The following is a 16,990-nucleotide window of genomic DNA, read 5'->3' on the forward strand; positions in this document are numbered from 1 at the left end:
ACCACTAGCTGTTTCACAAAGCCAAACCACCTAGGTGATGACAAAGGAGAGGTACACAGGTGGCATGCTGTGGGAACCCGGAGGAGGGGCTCCTGAAGGAGGTAGTGTGTGAGCGTGCCTTGGAGAACTGAAAGGATTTCAGCAAACCAACTTTAGGTTGGAGCAAGCCAGATGAAGAGACACTGTTAGTACTCCAGGCATTTCCTATAGTGTTTTATAGCCAAGGTTATGGGAGAAGTATTGATGCACAGAAACAGAAGATCTTCTTTGAAGATCCCCTTCTGATATTCTGGTCCATCTGACTGTGCTTATTTTATTTCCTTTAGTATATCTGTCCCCTCCTTCTTAACAGGATATTCCTTTTTGCCACTTCCTCGCTGGTGTTTTCTTTACTGGTCCTTAGCCTCTCTTGCCTGCAAAGTTGGCTCACCCTTGCTACCATATCATCATACTCCTTTGGACCACCTCTTTCTCTGTTCCCCAACTATTTAAAGACCCCCTTTCATCCTCACTCTTGTTTTGATTTGCAGCATTAACGATTGCCTTTTAAAAATGTCCCTGTATTGATTAGATTGACGCGTTCACACTGATTTTTCTCTTCTCCAGGCTCTGGATCGCCAAGCCTGTAACACCAAGTCTAGGTGGTACTTATATGCGTATAGTGCCTGTTGTGGCCAAGAGGAGATAAGGTCACAGTGAAAGGAAACAGGTTGTTAAAGTCTGTTGGAAGAAGCATCAGGTGCCAGACTTGTCTGGGAGCGAAGTGTAGATTGACTTTACATTCTGTGGCCCGCGTGTCAGAAGCCTTTGATGTTTAGAGCCTTGCATTTTGATACTTACAATCATGTCATATAAGTTTATATCAACTAAATCCACTGAATTGATGGTGAATCAATTTCACTATCCGCTACATTATTAATTCCAAGTGGGAAAATTCATTAGGGCTCAAATTTTGTTTGAAGCCCAACTGTTTCTTAAATTATTATTACAATTATTATCTATTTATTTTTTTACAACTGATGGGAAGGGAAATTTAACAGCTGTGTGATTAGCAGGGCATGAAATTAAAAATGTTTTGCACAGAATCAAGAGGTTGTTTACTACAGAATTCCTCATCTGAGAATTAAGTAGCATTAAGATTGGCCACAAGATGCTCTCTTTCATCATTTAAGTTTGATTTTTCACATCCAGTTCTTTGCTAAAAGGCCTTTCCCCTTTTCTGGAAGGAAAATACTGACCAGGTCATCACAGAGCATCTCTAACATTAGCAGTCAAGGTAACAACCCCATTTCTTTCGCTCATAAAATAACAGTGCAAGGAAAAAGAGGTTCAGCCTCACTGCTCTCAGCAACGAATGAGTAAGTTCCAGTTTGAGGAAGTCAGGTAAATCAGAAAAAGCTACAGCTTGAAAGTGGCTTAAGTCTTTTCCTTTCAAACTGCGCAGGTAGAGACGTCTAGAATGTGATGTTTATCCTTAAAGTTTCCTTTACCGGTATGCTGTTACTTCTTGGGTCCTTTTGCAAAAGTACCTCCTTTGACTGGGTTCTAGAGAGTACCACCTCCCTCTTCCGTTGTGCAGGATGTGGATAGTCTTTTGTAGAAGCAGGAGAGCATGGTGGTCAAGCACGTTAGCTGGAGTCTCTTTGCTGAAGTGTGAAGCCAGCTCTTCTATTTGCTTGGGCAAGTTGTGTGAACTCTCTTTGCCTCATCCCCTTATCGAATGGAGGTAAAAACAGTACCTACCTCCAAGGTTGCTTTGAAGATTAAGAGAGTTAATACCTGGAAAATGTTTAAGGCTCTACCTGACTCATAGCCGGTGCTCAGTTAATGTTAGCTGCCTTCATTTTTATAAGGCAATGTACTGTTCTGTGTGTGAAGGTGTTTAGTACACATGCCACACGGACTTGCTTCACTTCTAGTCTGGGATCCTTCATCTATCCTTGTTGTTTTATCTTTAATAGAATCATCCCTGTAAGATAATTATTTATATACTTGTCTTAAGTCTTTGTTTAGACAGGTTTTATCTTTATATTTGATGAATTCAACAAGACCCAGTCTTTGCCCTTAAGGGACTTTTTGAAGGGGAAATTGGGGTTGATGAAAGTTCGTGCAGATAACTCTTATTGGAGATAGACTAGAGATCGCACCAATGAGAGTTAAGATATTTGAATAGTATTCCTAAATATTAAGAGGTCTAGTTAAGGAATCTGTGGTCCTTAGAGGAGAGAGACATTAACTTTGGTTGGGGTTGAATGCAATTGTGGAGAAAATGAAGGAAGTCTTCCTGGAGGAGGAGGGATTTGATCTGGGACCTGAATGCCAGGTAGAATTTGACCTGACCAAAAAGAGGAAAAGAATTCCCAGGCTAAGTGAAGCGTGTGAACTGCACTTGGTTTTCTCACGTTTTCCTCGTGCTGCCCTCTGGCCACTATCCAGGCCCTTTGGAGAGCTGTTATTGCAGGTGGGACCTCAGTTGGAAAGCCAGTGAGTGTGTGAGTGAGGCTTTCATAGTCCCCAGGTCCTGTATAAAAAATGGACGAAGGAGCCATTCTAAAGAATATCTTTTAAAGGGGGTGTAAGAGAGGTACATTCTAATGAATGTCTTTTAAAGGTGGTGTAAGAGAGGAAGAATGGGAGGGACAAAGGCAGGAAATGTTGGATGTTTTAGAGGGATTATAATGAAGGCCAACTGGGTGCTCTTTGTGTTTTCTCAGATCACTTTTAGGGGAGATGTAGGTGCTTTTGCATATATATATATATCTCAAAGTGTCACTTTTTTCTCCTTGTCTCTTCTTTTTTTTTTTAAAGAACCAGTATTAACATCACTCAATCCTCTGCCCTTAAAAATAAATCTGGGCGGGAAGTATGAGTATTTCCTGGAATACGTTATACGCTGGGCAATAGATCTGGGTATTTAAATGCCTTTCCTGTAGAGGAAGGTCACTATGCGTCAGCATGCTACCAGCAGCCCTGTGGGAGGTCGGTGAGTGTGTTTCAGCACTGTGGCTGCTCTCCATCAGCTCTCCGCCGTGGCAGGCTGGCTTTAAACTTACACTTTTAGCAAGATGAGGCCCCATAATGTGAGCTGGCCAAACATGACATGGCATGGTTGCAAAATAACGAGACTGGAGTTTTAGCCAACACCCTGGAACATGTAGATGCAAGTAGCACACCTTGTGGGGGTACCATTCCAGCACAGGGAGCACCTGGTCCTAAGTTGCTTCCACTGCTCAAAGCATCCTTGGAATCGCCTTCAGAGATACTGATGAGCCACCCTAAAAAGTCATAGAAGCATGAAATGTGAGACCACAAAATCCACTAACCCCATTCTGAATGGGAGAAAACTGAGGCCCTGAGACAAATATTGATGTGTACAGTGGGGTCTTTCCTTTAGATGGGGAAACATCCCTTCTCAATTACCTTGTTAGCTCTCTCTGCTTATTTTCTCATTGTTTCTCTGCCTTAAGGAAAATTGATTCTGTGTTAAGCCTATGAATAATTAGAAAAAAATAGAGAGAGAAGGAGAGAGGGAAAAAAGTTCCCTTTAGCATTGCCTAACGTTACAGAGTGTATCTGTAGCACAGGGAAAACCCAGCCCTCCTGGCATGAGATTCCTTCTATATTTACAAGAAAGTTTCAAGACAGAAATCACTTTATCAGAGTTTCTAGTTGGTTATAGTTACATCTATTGTAAAATCTGGTGTACATAAAGATAGAGTTAAACATACAAGTTCCTAATTGAATTGTAGACCTTACCTTTCAGGGGTAGGGATTTTGTCAGGGATAAAGCTTTGTCCTTGTCATGGTCCATTGGCAACATTTCCTAAAGTGTGCTCCGTGGTATACTAGCTCTACAAATGGCCAAATCAGGTTGGGAATCAGTTGCTTTTATTGCAATCTCCATTTTGGAGATTCTTCATGTACCTTTAGCAAGATTAACTCTGAGAAGACCTATAGGTAAAAACCAGTAACCACACCATTCCTTTCTGTAATGTGAAATTCAGGCTTTGTCAAACTTATTTTATCACAGAACCATTTTGTGGATGATTTCCCAGACTTGTGTTCTGTGGAACATTCTTTGGATAGCATGACTTTATTGTTAAAATTCTTAAGGTTCACATCTGTCATCTTGTAATAATCTTGTGTGAAATATAAAGTCATCTGGGCTAAACTATAGACCTTCACCTGCCCTCCCTTCTCCATAGGAGAAATTACAGGTTTATTTCAGGATCAAACACTTTTCAAATGAAATGTTGTTAGGAGAAAAACAACAACAACAACAACCCTTTTAGAGCCTAATAATTGCAGAAAGAAGACAGTATTATACGAGCCAAACCCAATTTTGTGAATTAGGGCTTTAACTTGGAGAGTTGTTCCTGAAAATAGGTTGTTTTTAAGCAAAACGTTTATGGCTTTTGGTGGGGGACTTTTTCACCGTCAAAGGCACGAATATGGGTACTTTTAAACTGACATGTTTCTTGCATTCAAAACCAGGGCTTGTGGAGGAAACAATACTTTCTTTAACTTTTCTGAAACAGTTGGCTTGACCATCATGGCATTTTTTTTTTGTTTATTTGGGATATTAGCTTTTTTTTTTTTTTTTTTTTTTTTTTAATGCTGGAAGGGTCCTTGTTGATCTTGTCCCAGCCTGCACTTGACAGATGAGGAAATAGAGGCCCAGAGGCTTCAGTGACCTTTCTAGGTCTCTTTACTAGTTAGTGACAAAACCAGAACTAAAAATCAAGAACTCTCACTTACTTACTAAAGTAAGCCTAGTAACTTTTTATTTATTGTACACTCTGTTAAAAAGAAAGGAGTTAATTGCTTCTCTTGATTAGATAGTAGCTAGGTAGATATGTACCTACACAGATGATAGATAGATGCCCATAATTAGAAACTCTTTTACCCTCAAGGTAAGAAGACCCTCCACAGTTCCTTGGTTGTCTCCTTTCTTATTTTTAAAAGAACTTCACCCACCTCAGGCCAGGTCTTTGATACTGTTCACTTGAGAAATCGATTCACTTCCATGGAAGAGATAGGTGTGAAAAAGAGGGTCATGCTGAACATTTTAATCTCTCTTATTTCAGGCTGAGAGATTCACTACAGCAAGGGGGTATTTAAGGTTTTCAACATAAGGAGAAGAACTGGCTATCACCAAGTGCTTGAGGGCTATGGCTTAGTTATACGTCATTGTGTGGTTATTTCTCTCCTCTTCCCCTCCCCCTTTCTCCCAGTTTCAGCCCCTCTCTTCTTTCTCCATTGCCCATGTCTTCAGCAGGAGGGCTATAAAGACAGGAAAGAAAGCTCAGATCCAAGGAAGACATTCCTTCTGTGAGGTTTCACCCAGTTGTAGCAAAAGCAAAAAAAAACATTCTCATGCCTTTGAGTTTTTTCCTTTAGGTGGAAGGATTTGGTGGTTAGAGATCTTAGGAAATTTCCCATTAAAAAGCTACTGCAGGATCTGTAGTCTGGTGCTTGCAATAACGGTGTTGTAGTATCTTGTGAAGAAGGCAAGGGCCTTAAAGTTAACAGTGGAAAATATGGGTTCTGGGCTGCACTTCTCTGCTAACTAGCTATGGGATCCTGGGAAGACCAAAAAACCTCTCTGAGCTTCATTGGACCCAGTCTCTTCATCGGGGCTCGGGGATCATGATTCCTGGAATTGTGTGGATTAAATGAGATAAGGGATATGAAAAGGCTTTGTAAACTATAAAACACCCTGTAAGTACTTGTAAGCATATTTATAGCAATCAGGTAAGCGATAATAACAGCAAACACAACTACACTGCCGCTTTTGAGCCAGGTACCATTTTAAGCCTTGCACATCTGTTAGTTCACAATTCTGACAGCAGATCTGTGTGTTAGTGAATAGCACCTGGCATCATAAATCACCAGGCGGCCGCTTACCTGGATCAGCTGGTGATTTACTCAGTGGTTGTGGGTATGTTTCTCCCTTCCCTGGGCCTGAGATGTATTCTTTGTAAAAGAAGCACTTGGACTCTGGTTGAATGTAAGGGCCCTTCTGTTCTGGGATTTGTGATTCTGTTCAGCAGTTTTTTTTTACCCCTCACGGGTTCAGTCGCTGATCAGTAATCAGAGCTCACATTTAAAATGAGGGCCGTCGTCATCTTTATTTTACAAATGGGGACACATAAGCACAGAGAGCTCAAGTAACTTTCCCAAGGCTGCACAGCCAGTGAGTGGCAGAGCTGGGCTTCAAACTCTGCTCTGGTGCCCCAGAATGACGGCAGCTAGATAGATTTGAAGAACTCTCCAGCGATCCCAGGTGTGTCCTGTTGTCAGAGTCCTCATCTAATTAGCTCCATGATTATCATTTAGCTCTTTAGGTTTTCGGTGCTGGTTGTCATTTAACGCCACATTAGATTTCCAGAATCTTGATTGCAGGTTTTCAGTGCTGGAATGTGTATTTCCAATGTCTGCTGCAGGGTTTGGCAATGGGTAGTATCTCCCTGTATGCGCACCGTTTGTTTTCTGGCCAACCTTAGAGTCTTTGAACCCCTCAGGGAGGCCTGCCATTGGCATCTCCCCAAAGTGTGTTTGACAGAATGACCTTTTCACATAAAAAGCCAGTTGAGGTTGCTGTGGTGTGACTCTGGACAAGTCTCCACAGGGGAGGCAAGTTTCAAGTTGCGGCCCGTTTGTTTTCTGCGTGACGTGCGCGCTCCGACTTTCTCATGCTTGCTTCACTTTATCTGAGTGAGTTCTGGTTGAAGACTCTCCACCAGAGTCTCCTGGCTGCTTCGGATTGTTTTGGTTGTGCTGTTATTTTATTTTTCTGAAGGCCTGGTTTTCTTGGGCTCTGCTTGCATACCACCCAAGATTTGTAGCCCAGTTGCATCTGGGAAAGACTCACACCCATTGAAATTGGGAGAAAATGGACTCTTAGAGCCCAAGGACATTGACATAAATCTTAGGTCACAGTCATCTTCCATCTCTCTGACTCTGCCTTCCTTCTTTATGTGATGCTGTTCCAAGATCTCTTACTGGGACCAGCTTTCTTGGAGGGTTGCCTTTAACTCCTAATCCACTCAGTAGATTTTACCACTAACACACCTCTCCAATGGATGGTCTCTCCAATCCCCATAAGTGACCCACTCTGGAGTTCACTTATTCCTTCATCTACCTATGAATTATGTGATATTACCTACCTACCAGACAGAACAGTGATACCAAAATAAATTTGACACTATCCCTGTTTATAAGGACCTAATACTTTGAAGGGGGGGAGGATTCACTTTGTTAATCAACAGTTAGTTCTTGAGTGCCCACCATGACCGAGTACCAGAACTGTGCATACCAGCAGATACAAGCCCTCTCGTCATAGGACTTCTGATCCAGGAGTGGCAACCACCACATTCATAATTTCGCAGATAATTATATAATTATGGCTGTGATAGGTGCCACAAAGCAAAGGTACAAGGTGTGGTGGGAATATTAAACAGTTTTTTTTTTTTCCCCTTGGCCTAGTTTGTGGACGAGGTATGTGTCCCGAAAGAAGTGGAATTAGCCAGGGAAAGATGGGCACAGGGGAGTGGGCTTGGACAGATACCTCTCATATAAGGTAGAAAATGGTCAGTGCTCAGCTTAAGTACTGTGGATGTTGAGGTGAGGAAGAATGTTTTAAAAACTGGTTTGATGATAAAACTCCTTTCAGAATATTTCCTTGTTGGACTTTTCTGGTGGCACAGTCGTTAAGAATCCTCCTGCCAATGCAGGAGACACGGGTTCGAGCCCTGGTCTGGGAATATCCCACATGCTGCAGAGCAACTAAGCCCGAGTGCCACAGCTACTGAACCTGTGCTCTGGAGCCCGCGAGACACAACTGCTGAGCCTGTGTGCCACAACTACTGAAGCCCACGCGCCTAGAGCCCGTGCTCCGCAGCAAGAGAAGCCACCGCAATGAGTAGCTCGCACACCCCAACGAAGAGTAGCACCCACTCACCACAACTAGAGAAAGCCTGTGTGCAGCAACAAAGATCAAATGCATCCCCCCCCAAAATAATTAAATAAATAAATTTATTAAAAAAAAAAAAAAGAATATTTCCTTGCTTTTCCCCCCTAAAAGTGGTGGGCTTCTGTAACATCATGACCTGGTTTAGTAATTGTAAATTGACTTAAGTAAAGAAGACCTCTCTGTTTTCCTTACTACTTCCTATATGTGTTAAAATAATTCACCGTGTTTCATGTGTACACCCAAAGTCCTTGAATCCAATTAGCAAGAAAAACACTTTTCATCTCATTGTTAAGTAACACAAAAATAAATAACAGTAAAGAAAAACTGAAATACCGGTGCCTTGAGCTTTTTGCTGGAATCTGGGAGTGTCTTATCATAAGAAATGGTTTCAGATGTATCATTTTCATTCTGTATGTATTTATTTATCTATTCAGAGTGCCTCCCTGGGTCCTTTGGTATTGTAATGGACCTTTGGAGGTGAGAAGCAAAAGGGTAGAGGCAGAGCCTGCTGGTTGCTGCCCTTCGGATTATATCCTGCTCCAGGGCAGGAGGGCAAGTGGGCGTCAAATCCTGCCCCCCATCTATTTGCCAAGCCAAGACCGGGTGCATTTTTCTAATGCGTTCAAAAGAACCTCATGGTTAGTAGAGGCCTGGATATGGAAATCTCTGACACAGATTTGTTTTTCTCTGAAAGCCCTCATAGTTTAATGGGGGAGGCAGGCATGGGAATAACTAAACATAATTATACTGCCAGCCAGGGGGAAATATGTTAATCAGAGGTACAAATGACAGGCCGAGGGGGCTTAATTGAAGGATTTTAATTCTCACAGGGTGGGGAGAGTAAATTTATACAGCAATTGAAAAGCCAAGTTGGATGGGCAAGTTTTTTTTTCTTCTTCTTTTTTTTTTATAAATAGTAGCTTTATTGAGATCTAATTCATATGTCATACAATTAGCTCTTTTGAAGTATACAATTCAGTGGTTTTTTATTATATCCCCAGGGTTGCACAACCATCACCAAAATCAATTTTGGAACATTTTCAAAACCTCCAGCAGGAACCCTGTACCTATTGGCAGTCTCCCTTTCTTTCCCCAAACCAACCTCCTTTCACCTAGCCCTAAGCAGCCACTAATCTACTTCCTGCTCTGTAGAGTTGCCCAGTCTGAACGTTTCATATGTACGTGATCACATGATATGGGCACTCTTGTGACTGGTTTCTTTCACTTGCTGTAATATTTTCCAGTTGCATCCATGCTGTGGCATGATGAGTAGGTTTTTGATTGCTGGAGAACAGAAGGAAGTTCACCCCAAAATGATGCACTAGGGTGAGGTAAGAGAAAGACCTTCTTAAGAAAGCATGAGTCGTGTTTGAAAGTAGAATTTTGGGTCTGCAGAGTACGGCTTGTTGGGGAACCTATGGTAAATATAGACGGAAATATAATTTGGAGCAGAGTATGAAAATTAGGAGTAAGTTGGAACCTCTTTCAGGATGTGGATGTTTCTGAAAGGGGAGTACTAGGACTCGATAGATCTAAGATAAAGAGAAATTGGTAATTAAAACTCCAAGGTCACCTAGGTTGGTTGTGGAAAGCCAGGTGTGAAATCAAGAACTCCTAACTCCCGAGTAATTTTTGCTCACATTCTACTGCCTCTTGCTTTTTATGCCTCTGCCTCTTGCTTTTTTTGGCCTCTGCCTCTTGCTGTTTAGCTGGAGTGAGTAAAAGAGTACAGGTGACTTTTTCTGTTACAGTTGTTTCAAAAAACTATTAGAAGCGTGTAAAAAAAAAACTATATAGGTTATGATTAAAAATGCTGTTCCTTGGACACTTGGGATAAGGCGATATTTTCATGGGAAAGCCCACTATGTATGTTTATCACATCAGGAGGAAACAGGCTCTCCTCTGGCCCATTTGCTTGCCTCTACAGTATCCTGTCATGGGCTGTTTGGGATACAGAGTCTGTATTAGTCAGTTTGGGCTGCCATAACAAAATACCATAGACTGGGTGGCTTAAACAACAGAAATTTATCATTATTATTATTACTTTTTATGGTTCTGGAGGGTAGAAGTCTGAGATAAGGGTACCAGTATGGTCCGGTTCTGGTGTGGTATGTTTCTGGCTTGTAAAAGACTACCTTCTCACTGTGTCCCCACATGGAGAGGGGAGAAAGAGCAAACTCTTTGGTGTCTTTTCTTATAAAGGCACTGATTTCATCATCAGGGCCTCCCACCCTCATCAAAACCTAATTACCTCCCAAAGGCCCTATCTCCAAATATCATCATGTTGGAAGTTAGGGCTTCAACATGTGAATTTTGTAGGGAACACAGTTCAGTCTGTAGCAGAGTCTTACTTTGTTTTGATTTCCTTTGGACTTGTGGCCTTGGCTATGTTCCCTATAGTCACTTGATAGATTCCTGCCAATCAAATGAAAGTCAGAGGTATCCCAAGTGTAGCTGGTAAATGTTTGGTTCTCTTAAAGCCTACAGAAATTACTCATTGCTTGTTTCTGAGCTGCTTATGTCACAGGTTTTTGCAAGAGGAGGGATTTTGGAGATCATCTGGTTCATGGACTGTTGACCTAAGGGTTACTGGTCCACGAGCCTCCTGAAATTGTTTGTGTAATTCTCTAAACTTGTGTGGCGGCCTTATCTCCTTCCCCAGTGCCTGTAAGATTCTGAAGTGGTTTGTTTCCCTCCAAAGAGGAAAAATCTCTTCCATACTAATCATATTGAGCTCCTTTGCTTATATTATTAAATCTTTACAACTCACCCTCATGGATCACGAAACAGTCGTACAGCAATTAAGTCACCTTGTCCAAGGTCACAGAGCTGGTAGGTGACAGAACCTAGATTCAGACCCTGCAATCAGACGCCAGAGCCCATGCTTCTCACGCTTACGCCTTTTCACCAAGCATATCTTTTGCATTTCTCTCTTTTACCTTGTTTAGACTCTGGGGTTGATTGACCCTCCTTTGATAAAGGGGTAGTAGAAGCCCAGAGAGAAGTCAAACACATTCAATTTGGTGCTGTGATTAAGAACACATTGCCTGTCAACATGTGACAATGATACAAACAAACCCAAAGTCAAGACTTTAACACACATTTTAAAATTAAAATAAAAATGCTCCTTTTTGACCTTTTGGTTCTGCTTCTGACCCTCATCCTCTCTCTTTCCCACCTCTCTTCTTCTTTTTCCTTTTTTTTTCCCGGTACGCGGGCTTCTCACTGTTGAGTCCTCTCCCGCTGCGGAGCACAGGCTCCAGATGCGCAGGCTCAGCGGCCATGGCTCACGGGCCCAGCCGCTCCGCGGCATGGGGGATCTTCCTGGACCGGGGCATGAACCCATGTCCCCGGCATCAGCAGGCGGACGCTCAACCACTGCGCCGCCAGGGAAGCCCCCCCCCCCCGCCGCCGCTTGTCTCCTTTTCTTCCCTCTCCTTCTTTCTGTTCCTTTCTCCCCTTCCTTTCTTCCTTCAACAAGCATTATTGAGCACTTACCTCACTGAGCTAAGATGGAATCATTAGTAATTGAGTATTTTAATGTTCCTAAGATGGTTTTGTGGTGGGGGACCCGGAAACTATCCTACTCCTCTGTGGTCAACACGTCTCTATCCCAGAAGGTCCTTGGTGGAGCTGTCACATACAAAACAGTGTTGAGGGAAAGCAAAGTACCTGAAGCCAATGTCTTACCCTCCTACAGAGGAGGCTCCCTGATTTCTAATTTTGGAGACTGGATGGTGAAAGTCATCGAAATAGGCAATACTGAAGGGAGCTCCTCTGTTATGTGGGTATAGGGCAGAATGGGAGTTTTTTTTAGCTTTTCAGATTTGAAAGGTTAGCAAATGAATTATTGTGTGTTCAGGACTAAAATTTCGAAGAAAGGTCAGGACTAAAGTTGGGAACTGTCAGGATCCAGTGAAAGCAGAGCAGTAGGCGATATGGCTCAAGGAACTTTTGAAGAGAGAAAAAAGTTCTCTTCCTCCTTTCCTTCTGGAGGGTGACATCTATCTCAAGTCCCATCTGCCCAGATAGCCCTTTTGTCACTAACCTGGGCAATATCCACCAGCCCCAGAAGTCCTGTAAATCTCTTTTGGTAATTTTTCCCCACATTTATAATATAGTAATTATGATATTTGTTTTCACTTTCCAGGTAAACTCTAAGTTCCTTTACATTTATATACATGTTTTCCTCTCATATACATTCTTTGCTTTTTAAGCTTCCTCAGTACCTGTATGTATTAGACATTCATTGCACAATAATGATTAGAGTCTTATTTCTTTTCTTCTGCTTTTTGTTTTTTGGTTGTTGTTGTAGCATTTATTTTGAAGTAGTTTTCCCTGTATGTTAGTGGGATGTTAACTTCTCTATAAAGAATTTATCCTTTGACTTTATTGGTCCCCTCCCTTGTGTCTCACCTTCTGCTGGTGTGCTGTCCTACTGCCATCAGGTGGGTCTCTCCTGATATCCTGATGTTCTCACTCTGCCCCAGCAATGATGCCAAGAGTGTCTGCTGACAGTTAAATCCTATAGGAACATAGAGTCCAGCTGCTTCATAGAAAACTAAGGCCCAGAGAGGGTTCATCCATATTTGGTTCAGGTCAGTGTGGGTCCTGGTTTCAGATCGGTGCCAGTTCTGTGCTTTCCACTCAGGCTTACTGATGTTTGTTTAGCTTCTTGCCTTTTAATTTTTTTTTTCAGATTTTTTTTTTCAGATGAAATTCCTGACTTTTATCACATTAAAATTTCATTAGGATTCTGTTTTTGAACCCAGTTGCATCCTATTCTACCTCAGATTGCACTCTCCTTTTCACCCTGTTGTGGTATGTTTGTTCCTAAGACATAATCAGGAGTGACACCAGGCATAGAAAACATTTTGCCACGTATTATGGGAAAATTTACTGTTTGTTTTATTGTGTTGAATGTCGCCAGTATGGATCCACATAATCCATTTTAATTGATTTTTGGGTAAATATTATTCTCAGTTTTCTTTACTTTCTCCTCACCTCCTTAGCATGGTTTGCCACTTAATTTTTTTTTTTTTTTTTTAACCAGACACCATGTAAGATGCTTTAGGACTTGAGACATGGTTAAGGTGTAGTTCCTGCCCTCAAGGAGCTCTACATCTAGTGGAAGAGACAGACACTTTAACAGGAAGTTTCTAGCACTGGCTAGGATGCTTTCAACAGTAAAGGCACAAAAGTGTGTATTGGAGTATGTGAGAAGAAAAGATTAAACTTGAGTGGGGACTCTCATGAAGTTGCCAGTATACTCATTTACCATTGTGTATTTAACGCCCACATTCTCCTGGCCTGAGGTGATTCTTCTTTATATGTAATACAAAAATTTAAAATTTAAAAATAAAACTATATATATACACACACACGTATATGTGCATATATATATATATATTCTTTATATATTTTACAAAATTTTACCTGGCTTTTGCCTCACTCTAACTCTCAGTCTTTTAATTTTTTTTTTTTTTTTTTTTTTTTTTGCGGTATGTGGGCCTCTCACTGTCGTGGCCTCTCCCGCTGCGGAGCACAGGCTCTGGACGCGCAGGCTCAGCGGCCATGGCTCACGGGCCCAGCCGCTCCGCAGCATGTGAGATCTTCCCAGACCGGGGCACGAACCTGTGTCCCCTGCATCGGCAGGCGGACTCTCAACCACTGCGCCACCAGGGAAGCCCTCAGTCTTTTAATTTTATTATGATTTGAATAGTATCAAAGCAGAAGGAAAGATTTATGGGGTTTTTTTTTTTTTTCAGAAGATGAACAAGAAAAAGTATGAGGATGATTGATGTGTATGTCAATGTTTAGAAAACCATAGGAATTAGGGAGAGAGGTCTGTAGCATATCAGGAAATAGGAAGCTATCTCACCAGTTGCTCGAAGTGGTTGCTCAGACTCTTGGAAAGTGTGCTTTCAACAGATGATGCTTAAATCACAGCGTGTGCATGCACACAAGCATGCACACACACCGGTCTCTCTGCCTTATTAACCACTTATTCCTGACTCTGTTTTATTTGATGACTTCCTTTACCTTGTTCTTTTCCAAATATTACCTCTGCTGGGACCTAGTTAGAACCTCTCAAAATTCACAGAACATTAGAATACATGTGGGTTCCAAATGTTATCTTTAGGCATTACGGAATATTACAAGCTAATTATGGTTATCCATTGTGTATACAGGTGTATAAATACCTCTTCTGCCAAATTTGTTGTCAGGCTGCAGTGAGAAAAGTCAAGGAACTAGTTCTTATTAGCTTTTGAATTTCGAAGGTATTTTCTCCTCCAGAGTAATAATACCGCAGGTTGAGACTTCACAGGTTCTAAAGTAAGTGTCCAAAGGCGGAGTTTACCTTTTTATTGAGTTAATGCTTAACTCACTGAAATTGCTTTATGATTTTATGCAGAAATGACTATTTCTACTAAGCAAGCTTTTGTAGAAAAGACATACTTCGATACCCTCTGCTGTGTTGAGTAGCCATGTTTAGAAAAGAAGTTTAATTCAATCTCTAGCACATTAAAGCATTTTGTAGGATTTTTAAAAGCAGTTGCTCTCTCAGAGAGGTAATTGAACATTGTTATTTTCGTTTATATTAATTGTTTCATTGTTATTTTATATATTAATAATGTATAAAATTTTTTAAATGACCCTAGAGTTGGTTTGAGAAAAACGACAACACAAAAATGCCGTGTAGGAAAGAATACTACCTCTCAAGTCTGAAGACCTGGGTTTTAGTCCCAGTTCTGTCTGTGACTTGATCTGTGGGCCTTAGAAAAGTCAGATCAGACACCTGAGTCTCATCTTTCCACCTTAAATAACAAAGGAATTGCAAACCTTAGATCTGGAAGGCACCTAAAATTGGTCCTCTCTTTTAAAATTTTTTTTAAGTAAAGTTGCAACATTATATCAAGCTCAGACCATTTAGGAGGAAAAATGTCACCCATAATTCCACCACCTTGATAAGTACAACCTATCATTTTTGTATATTCCCTTCCAGTCTTTATCTATTAGGCAAAAATTACCATAGTGCTATGTATCATATACATATATGGCATCATATATTAAGCATTTTCTATACTGCTGCATATTCTTGAAAGATTACAATTTTAATAACTGTTTAATATTTCATTGAGTGGTTATGCTATATCTTACTTAATTATTCCATTATTTTTATGTATTGCTGTGATTGACATTTTTATGCATAAATATAGCTTAGTTCATCAAAAATCTTAAACATGTTGGAGGGTTGAGATCTCAGGGTCAGAGGTTAGCATTTTATGGTTACTCAAATTCCCCAGTGACTTGTGTTCTACAAGGGATGTTTCTGTAATTGCAGCAGGAATGAGTGAGTGGGTCAGTATCTCCCCAGTGGTGCCAGCATTAGATACGTTGTCTTCTTGGTACTAGTATTTCTTTGGTTATTGTGAGGTTAAACATGTGTCATCATGTCTAGTTATATTTTGTTTATGGCATTTGAAAATGAATACTTTGTGATCTATGGGAACCTTTTCACAGCAAAATGAAAAATCAATATTTTAATGAGAATTGTACATGACTTGTCCAAAGAGGTTCTCGAACTTTTTGAGTCATATGAAGGAGCCCTTGAATAAACTGAAAGACATACCTTATTCATAAATGGAAATGTTAAGGTTGTTAAGTAGTTACGTACCCCTACGTTTTATGTAATCTCAGCACAACTTACAAGTTAATTGTTTTTGAATCTTAACAAAAAAATTCTAACATGGGCTAGATAATAAACAGGCAAAACAGCTAAGAGAAATTTGAAAAACAAGAGTAACGAGGGACAGGGACCAGCCTGGCCAGATGCTAAAGTAGATTATAAGGGAACCATCATTGAAGTGTTGGTGCTGGGATAGATGAAGGCCATTGGGGTGACATAACTCACCCAGAAACAGAGCAACTGCAGGTCAAATTCAATATGCAATAAAGGGACCACCTTGAAACATTTTGAAAAGGGAGGGTTCTTTGTTTTTTTTTTTAACATCTTTATTGGAGTATAATTGCTTTACAATGGTGTTTCTGCTTTATAACAAAGTGAATCAGTTTTACATATACATGTGTTCCCATATCTCTTCCCTCTTGCGTCTCCCTCCCTCCCGCCCTCCCTATCCCACCCCTCTAGGTGGTCACAAAGCACCGAGCTGATCAGGGAGGGTTCTTTTAATGGCATTGGGGTAATTGGTAGTCATTAATGAAAAAAGAGTTGTATCATGAATATATATCAGAATAGACCTTGCTATGAATTAAAGGTCATGTTAAAAAAAAAAGACAACTAGAGAAAAGCTTTAATAAATGAACAGATTGATTATATCTTTAGTAATTGGAAATAACAACTTTTTAAAATTTAGAACTGGGGTTTACAAAATTTTTCTGTGAGGGACCAGGTAGCAAATATTTTAGGCTTTGAGGCCAGAGTATCTCTGTCACAGCTACTCAACTCTGCCCTTGTGGCACCAAAGCAGCCATAGGCAAGTCACACATCTAATAAAGAAATAGAGAACACATCTGTTTGTAAGAAGAAACATAATATTGTAAGTGTCAGTTTCCTCACACATCTGTTCCCAAAGTGAATTTTATGTATCTTTTAACTTTTTTTTGCCAGTGAGTGAAAAGTAGTATCTCCTTGCTATTTTAATTTGCATTTCTCTACTGTTGGAGTTGTGTATATGTATTATTATTATTATTATTATTATTATTTGTTTTCCATTGAGGTCTCCTCTTCAGTGAATTACAAGTAGGGTTAATTTATCTCACTTATTTTATCTTCTTGTCACTTGATGTCTCAAAGCCCTGGAGACCTGTGGTATCTCCAGACCAGTGCAGACTAACAGGGCACCATTTTGCGTCACGAATGATAACTCTTCCTGTAACTTTGTGCTCAAGGTCCGGGACTTGATTTTCAGTTCAGTTCTTACCCGTGTCCTAGGCCAGCTACTTGCCAATAGACTGAGGCTGGAGGACCACTTTTTTTTTTTTTTTTTTTTT

The 16,990-nt window shown here is 40.7% G+C and overlaps 1 protein-coding gene across 19 annotated transcripts in view; it reads left to right on the top strand.

Annotated features, from left to right (window-relative positions):
* LPP (LIM domain containing preferred translocation partner in lipoma) overlaps positions 1 to 16,990 on the top strand; it is a 700,519-nt gene that overhangs the window by 203,647 nt on the left and 479,882 nt on the right. The window lies entirely within an intron of this gene.

Source organism: Phocoena sinus, chromosome 4, assembly GCF_008692025.1.
Source record: "Phocoena sinus isolate mPhoSin1 chromosome 4, mPhoSin1.pri, whole genome shotgun sequence".
NCBI classification, from domain to species: Eukaryota; Metazoa; Chordata; class Mammalia; order Artiodactyla; family Phocoenidae; genus Phocoena; species Phocoena sinus.